Genomic DNA, 8,979 nt, shown 5'->3' on the forward strand with positions numbered 1-8,979 from the left:
ACAACTCTGAATGTAAACAATTTGGTAATCAATGCTAATAAAAACTGTTCACTAAAGTAAGTTGACCATACTACTATATAAAATACTATACGACATTGAAAGTTAATTACAGGTAAATTAGAAAATATAAAGTTTGAAATACAATTAGCAAAGTAAATGAAACTAAATAAAATATTTAAGTCAAAAACATTTAACCATAAACTAATTTGAAAAACCCTTAAATGTAAATACCTTATAATGCTGGCTACGGCTCTTGATGTTGTTTCTAGTGTTTCTTATTCTGCATTGACAATATAGTTAAAAAGTACAATATATATAGTCAATAGCTGAACTAGATAAAACCAGATAAAACAACTATTAAGTAAGGTAGTTTGTTCAATAGCCAGTGGTGAGTAAATATCAAAGAGCCCAAATAGAGTATTTTGGATTCATTGAACCATATAATACAAAATATGTTTAATATAGTCAGATCATTACAGTATAGTGTAAAATAGATATAAACTAAGTACAAAGTTGGAAATAATATCAAATAGATAATATGTATATAAATGAACTTGTCCACATTATCTATGCAGTAATGACTGAGCTAAGTAAAAGTACTGGACAATTTTCATACGTCTGCATAGTAGAAATTCATAATTGATTTGGGGAACTCATGATATGTTTATTATAATTTACCATACCTATCTAGGTACATCATAAAAGGATTCAAAGATACTTCAGCTATTGGACTTAATATTAAGAGTATATGTAAAAAATTCTTGAGTTAGGATTCAATTAATTGTATTTTATAAAGAACTATATGCCAAATGAATAAATAGGCAAATAAGAATCGATTCTCAACACTGAATTATTTATTGAAATATTCTTTTGTTAATTTATACCAGCTTTTAATGAGTAAAGCTATATTTTCTTTAGCAACCCCAATTTCATAAATATGTTTTTCTGTTTATGATCATCATAGTACAATAAACAATGAAATAGTATTTTCTATTATCGATAAATGTATAAAGTAAAAGTGTAGGTTATAAGGACAGTTGAATAAATATATGTGCTTGACAATAATAAAGTGTAATTACAGTTACCTTTGTCATTTTTTAGATCAAAATTTGGAGTCTTTATGTAATATTTTACAATCATTGAACCACGAAAACTTATATATTTTTCAGTTTATAATCATGAATATACAGTACATGATGTATGTAAGTGTACGTTTGAAAGCATAATCTTTAAAAAAAATAACGAATCGATGTTTATATCAGATACAGTTAAAGAGCAATGACATGAAATATAGCAAAGGAATACTCAAACTCATAGAGTCGGAAAAAAAACTGACAATGTCATCGCAAAATCAAACGCTCAAAAACACAAAACAATGAAACCAACTGTCATATTTCTTACTAAGTACAGGTATTTCCTTATGTAGGAAATAATTTAAAAAAAAGAAAAAAAATACCCTTGTTTTACCACTAGGTAAACATATCACTTGTATGACAGTCGCAAACAATTTTATTATACTGGGAAAAAAAGGTGTAAACAAATCAAACAGACATTTTAAAGTCAGATGAATGATACTAAAGGATATTCAAACAATAAGGCCATAAAAAATGGACAACATCATGGGAGTCTATTTCAACCTGAGAATATCGAAGTTTAATGCGTCATTAACACATTGTATCCGGATGCAAATGTCGTTAATCTTAGACAATGAAACGGGGTCCTATGATTACCGATAATTATGAAAGATTCAAGAAAAATATCATCAAATGGTTATAAATAATCGATATATTTGTCTTGTAGATGTATATACTGCATCTTCTTAAATCTTAATCTCAAAGTCACCAGACCTCTCTGATTTTTATTGCGAAAAAGGTAATGGAATATGTTTATTGATTAATTAACATTTTGAGACTCGGAACTCGTGCACACTGTTCTCTTGAGATTGGAACCTTTTTAAGCACTGACTTTATTGATTAAAATATAAAACTAAACAAATGACGTTTTTCTATACACATACTAATAGTACTGCAGCCTGTCTACTAGATACAATTGGACATTAGACAGTGTCACATATACCGCTCATTGCAATAACTTCAGTACGCTCAAACCGTTGATTGTGTCTTAAGCAATAGTTTGCTCAGCAAACATATATTTTGATCAGATGACAAAAACAAAAGAATATATATTACATTGTAAGAGAATTTAGTTGTAGATTTCTTTGTTTTGTGGTTTCTGTAATAGTGATTTTTTTTTTTAATTATTTGTAGTTCATGACAGCATACACAGGAACCCATTTGAAGTTCAGATTTCTAATATTCCGGGATTTGATTTTTTAATTTTAATGTCGTTACAGGGATGCTTTGTCAGAGTGAGTAAGTTCAACAGTTACCCTAGGAGCAAATACTGAACGATTATTTTATAATTGTTCATGAATTATTCAGTGCTATAATAGATACTTGCTAATCAATCAACATACTTCAGTACTCACATATCATGGGGACATACTGGTAAGGCACTAAAAGGTCTTTATTTATTCTTGCTCACATGCAAATTATTAGAAATAAAGAACATATTCATTTGACTGATTTATTGCACTTTGTCAGTTTCAATATGAAACTAAATCAAAGTATTTGTGAAAATATATAAAATATAAAATAATCTTTACTCTGCTAAAACAAAGATAAAGAGCAAAAACATATTCAAATGTTATAAATGTATATGATCAAGTTATGTATTTATACAGTTGGAAACGGTGCCTATATATCAGTCTCTATTCGCGGATACAGATAAATGCCTAGACCATAATTTACTTCAAATGCAAGAAATGTATACATATACTATATTTTCTTTCTCAATTTTATAATGAAATATCTCAAATACTTTTGTTCCTCAAAGCAATAATGTACACCTTCGATGCAAACGTATAAAAATGTCTAGTACATTTACTAATCTTTGTCATCACTGATGATAATTTGTATTTATTGAATGCAGAATGACCATGTGTTGTGTTACAATTGAGTATGGATAGAATCCAATTTTCGATGATGTCATAGGAACATATTCATTATTATGTCGTGTAAAGAATTGATTAGATGAACTGTCGACAGTTTTTACAGAACTTTTTCTTACTCTTCGTTTTGCATTCCGACGCCTGAAATCTCCTTTAGCAAAATCCTCTCTACAGGAAAAGTGAATAGACCAATAGTTGCATTTGCTTTTATCGCACCTGCCACTTTTCACGAAACACTCATTGAGAGAAAGATTATGTCGTATGCTGTTTCTCCATGCTTTTTCTTTGTTATTGTAGAAGGGGAAAGTATCCATTATGTAATGATATATATCATTGAGTAATATTTTCTTGTTCGGTTTACTCAGTATTGCCATTGAAATCATAGCGACGTACGAGTGCGATGGATTCTGTTTGATATCACTGTAAGATAATCCATGATTAATTGGTCTATCTGAATATAACTGAATCTACAAAAATAAAGATTAATATTTCATATTATGAAACCAAAGATATACATGAGAACATAATGAAGACATAATCATTTTCTATTTTTTGCAATCTGTGCAACAAAGCACATATAGTATGTCGCTTTACTTCAAACAGATTTTTTCACATATGTTTGTTACATTTGTTATGCAGTTATATTCTTATGTTTGAAATATTATTAATCTATGTTCTCTGAAAAGTCAAAATCATATCATGTTACCCTGACTATTTAGAAAAAAGTTCAAGTTTCAAAGAGAAAAAAAATGTTTACCTGAAGCGGGCATTGCCAGTTTATCTATCTATTAATGAATTTTTAATTTTGAGATTACTATTAGATTAGAAAATTTAAATACTTTATTGTTTTAAAATGATTCAACATACCTGGGTATTAGATTCAATACTGTTACTGTAGCTACTGTCAGTTTCACTCGTATAAAGAGATGGTGTCCCAACTCCATCACCCATTCTTGAAATAGAATCTCGGTTTAACTATTTCTGGATATCCCATGGTCAATTGATAAATGCTGAGCTGTGAGTTATTCATGATTCCTCGATTAAGAGGGAACAATTTCGTTGACAAAAGATTACAGAATGAATTATGTTGTTTGCGTTTCAGAATATATAGCTGACAAAACTGTTTATATCCTGGTTAGCGCTGTTTTTTCACAGTTCGAAAGCTCGTGATATTTTTCAAATATCATTATGTTTCAGTTAACAGGTTAAATTCTTGAATAACGTTTCAGTATTGAAAAGTATGTTGACAGTTGACTGTGAAAATTGTATGTATTTGTTATCAAGAGAAATGATAACATTATCAAACTTAAAAATTACCACCTGATAATATTATATTTTATATTGAAAATAGAATAGTAAAATTAACAAATACAACACCGATATCAACATCAACATAGTAAGAGAGAAAAGTCTAAGAGTAAATACAAGGATGAAGGACAAATGGGTAACATAATGGATGGAGTGAACACTTGCATAGGGCATTCGAACGTGGGATGCAAAGATAGTAACTTGAGCACCTCCATCACTGGACATTTGAGCGCTGCAATATTAGCCGCACCTGGATTTTCAAATACTAGTAGGACATTTTGACAAAATTTTCTGTGTTTATAAAACCGAGAAATTTGACCTGTTCTAAATATTGTAGTAATGGTAGTGTAGTCCTGGTATGATCTCTTCGTACCAATTAATCTGAGTAAGCGCAAAACGTAAAGCAAATGATGGAATAGCTCAACGTCCTTTTAAAATTAATGCGTAAAGAAATTGATGTGGCAAACATAAAAAATAAAGGCATAAGAAAAAGACATAAATTTCACCCTTCACTTGAAAAATTTAAAGGGGAAATACACAGATCGGTAACAGTAGGAATTTGCGAGGGACTGATATGTAAGTAATGCCATTGCCCAGTTTTAATTTTATGACTTCGTTTTTTATTACAAAACAGAAGATGTGATATGATTGCCAATGAGATATACAAGAGACCAAATGATACAGACATAAATTACTAAAGGTAACCGTACGACCTTCAACAATTAGCAAAATCCATACCGCATAGTCAGCTCATTTTTATTTTCGTTCAAATGTCCTTAATATCGGCACTGAAATGTTCATACTATTGCACTCAATGCCCCAATTTCACGGTCCACGGAACATAGTGGGGCGTCCTTGTACTATGGACACATTATTGTTGTTTCTTTCTTTTTTAATCTAAATTGCAACAGCATAATGACAGAACACGTTCTGTCGTTATATAGTACCAACACAAGCTATTACATTTTCCGCTGCTAAATTTAGCGGTTTTTCAAAAAGTGGCCAAATCTTATATCGAAACGGAGAAATGATGCAAACAGATGACCTACAAGAGTTTATAAATTGATTACCTGACAAATGTATATTACATGCGCAAAATGCTAAGCTTTTTGGATCAACAGTTATATAGCATATGATCGTGAGGGGTCGGATGAGTTTGCCAATCTCCTATCGGAACATTTCTTTTGGAAAACCCAGAGTCACAAAAGAAAGAAAAATTAAAGCATCATTTACATCTTATATTGAGTCAAGAAATTAGGTCGATTTTTATTTTGATGTTATTATCATTTTTGCGTTCATGTATTAACAAAGTATTTTCGGCTGAATTAGGGATTGTTTTGAACATGTATATTAATAATGATGATATCGTATTTTTAACAACTTCTAATTTCATTTTTAAATACTTGTCAATAAAAGAGAGTCTGATTGTGGTTTGGGGAATATAGAATAATAGGCAAAAATTGCGGAACGAGCAGCAAAAACAATATAGAGAATAATGGAGTGCTAAGATAAAAAAAAATAAAGAATACTGGTGATACAAAATGAAAATTTATAAATGATGGACCTTCTATCCAGACGCTTATGATAAAAAGAAACTATCAATACAAACACATAATCATCATGCAAATAGAACGTTGGAAATTCATAGCATGATAACTTGACGTTACAAATAATAAAATTACGACGTCACGATTTTTGATGGTTTTTTTTTTTGCCAAAATGTTGAGGTTGCGTCGCTTCTACGAAAACGAAGTCTGTGACCATATCTTTTTTTACATCATCTAATTCATAAGAAAATAAGGAACAAAATGTTACTTTTTAAAAAAAAAAATCTATGGAGTGGTTCACGTGATTTATACCTAAAACCGAAAATTGTAGAAGAAAATTAAGGATTTTCACTATATATTCAATGTAATTTGGTACACTCTCGTACCATTTACAAAATGGCTTATTCTCGAAAACGAATTCGGTGACCTATACTTTTTTTTTACATTTTCCGATGTATATTTTCAATATCTAATTGAGTTCTTAATTTTAAAAAAAAACCTATGGACTAGTTCATTTACTGATCCTTGATCTTAAGTATTTCTTTGTTACATATTTGTTTGCTTTTATAGTGATTGGAATTTTAACACATTGTTGACTGTTGAGCCCGTATTTTGACAATTTTGTATATATATTTCTTTCACGCGTTGTTATCGATGTGACGCAATTGTGTGCGACTGTCGTGAAGGTAGGCGGTTTGGCTCGCTATGGGACGAGTTTGGCCTACTATTTTCAACATTAGGGGAGCATGTGCCGGGTCGATATTATGGAAGTTGTTGTTAAATCGTTTGCGCTTTTGAATTTGCCGTTTGATAAGGGACTTTTCGTTTTGGATTTTCCTCGTTCAGTATTTTTACGATTCTACTTTTCACATTATCGAATTTCTCTTATCGTAGCCACATTCATAGCTCACTTTTTCACTAGTAAAACATTACTTTCGGCTACTAATCACAGACATAGACTAGCCAATTTTCCCTCGATTGTGAAAAAAATGATTGGGATTTATTGACGCCTAACTCTCGTCCAGTGTATGATATTACAATATATAAATTGTCGTTAGCAACACGACAGTTGTCACTTGTGAATCAGCGTCTAACTTATTTCCTGTTGTGTAGGTGAGCTTAATGTTTTAGAATCTTTAGATTTTTGTGAAGTATTTATGGACTTCTTTGGATTTGGTCATGGTATTGTCAACCATTCATGTGGCTTTAATTGTCCTATTTATAACTTCTATCCGTTTGAACAGTTTATAAGAACCAGTTGATAACAAACATGTGTTTAACAGAAGTTATACTAATTTTAAGATTTAATAAATTGTTCATACAGATTAATGGTGTGTCATTTAACAATTTTAGTCAAAATGCAAGGATAAACTCATTTATCAGTAATCGCTTTACAAGTGTGAAGTACGTTTTCTGAATCAATTGATATAACATTTGCTTGATCCCCATTTAGGTTTGCCTTCATATGTTGCTGTTGTGGTTTTTTGTTCTTGGTCTTGTTTGAGTGTTTTTTGTTGTTCGCATTACTTTTTAAATACAAAAATAATTGGTGTTTTCAATTTGATTTTTAAATTGTCTTGTTTGCAGAAAAATACAAATATGCTGTGTACTGTCACGATACTTTTCAATATGGAAATGTTATTCAGCAATATGACCTACTAACTAGTAAACATTGACATTATACGGAGATCACGTTAATTAAAACTGCGAAAAACAACAGGTTTGTATGGTATATATTCTGAAACGAAAAACAGTACCAGTCATTCTTTAATTTTCATTTAGCAAGATTGCTCGTCTCAATTTAGGAATCATGATTAATTCTCAGTTAAGCATCTATCATGTGAACAAAGAAGACCCAGAAGGAGTCAAAAGAGATTCCATGTCAAGCGAGGGTACTGAAGTTTGGACACCGTCTCTTTGTACAAGTGAAAGTGAAAGTATCCACAGTGACAGTTATGAATCTATTCCACAGGTATGTTATATCATTTAATGAAAATAGCTTTTAATTAGGAGAGGATCCCATAATTTATAATTTATCTACAGAATGGAGATAAATATTTATGTAAATAAAAAAAATCAAACAAATCGGAAACGAGGAAATATATGCATTCCTATATTAAACAATCAGGCGAAGCAACAGCTTTTTTTCTAGTTTGTTGTATATATTTTAATGTACGATAATTGCTGTTTTATTTATTATTTTGTACTATTTGTTTTGAATTCCATTAATATATCTGTTTTGTAGGTTTGGTTATCATTCGACAGATCAATAAAGATGTGGTTATCTTCCTGTGATACTAATAAGAAACCATCACACTCGTACATCGCTATGATTTCAATGGCAATACTGAGTAAACCGAACAAGAAAATGTTACTCAACGACATATACCAGTACATAATGGATAACGTCCCCTTCTACAATAATAATGAAAAATCTTGGAGAAACAGCATACGGCATAATCTTTCCCATAACGAGTGCTTCGTAAAAATTGGAAGGTCCGATAAAGGCAAAGGCAACTATTGGTCGATTCATCAAGACTGTATAGAGGAATTTGCAAAAGGAGATTTCAGGCGTCGGAATGCAAGACGAAGAGCAAGAAAAAGTTCTGTAAAAACTGCCGATTTTGCATCCAATAAATTATACAACCGAAATAATTATGAATATGTACCTATGACATTGTCGCAATTTGGGTTCTGCCCATACTACGTAAAAGGATCATTAATGCACAAAAACCTTCAAAATCAACTGATTATTCAGACTCCTGTATCCACATTCGAAATGACAAAACCGCATCTCCCGGCAATAATGCATTCGTTCGGAAGCGATTCATTATTTCCTGTTTCGAAATCCTTGTTAAAAGGGGAATCATACAATGCACCATTCACATATCACACGACGTCATCCTTCAGATCAAGCTCTAACTCAGCTTTTTATTCATCTTGTCAGAAACATAAAGATATTTTTTATTGGTGAAAAACCTTGTCTTACATTATCAAGAGTAGGTTTAACAGTTTTCTGCTTTTAGAAAATTTAGAATTAACAATACAGTGACGACTGAGTTTGCATAAGTCTGCAGCGTGGACTTACAGAGAGAACACGAGGACTCTTACATT

This window comes from Mytilus galloprovincialis, chromosome 4 (assembly GCF_965363235.1).
Source record: "Mytilus galloprovincialis chromosome 4, xbMytGall1.hap1.1, whole genome shotgun sequence".
In the NCBI taxonomy this organism is placed as follows: Eukaryota; Metazoa; Mollusca; class Bivalvia; order Mytilida; family Mytilidae; genus Mytilus; species Mytilus galloprovincialis.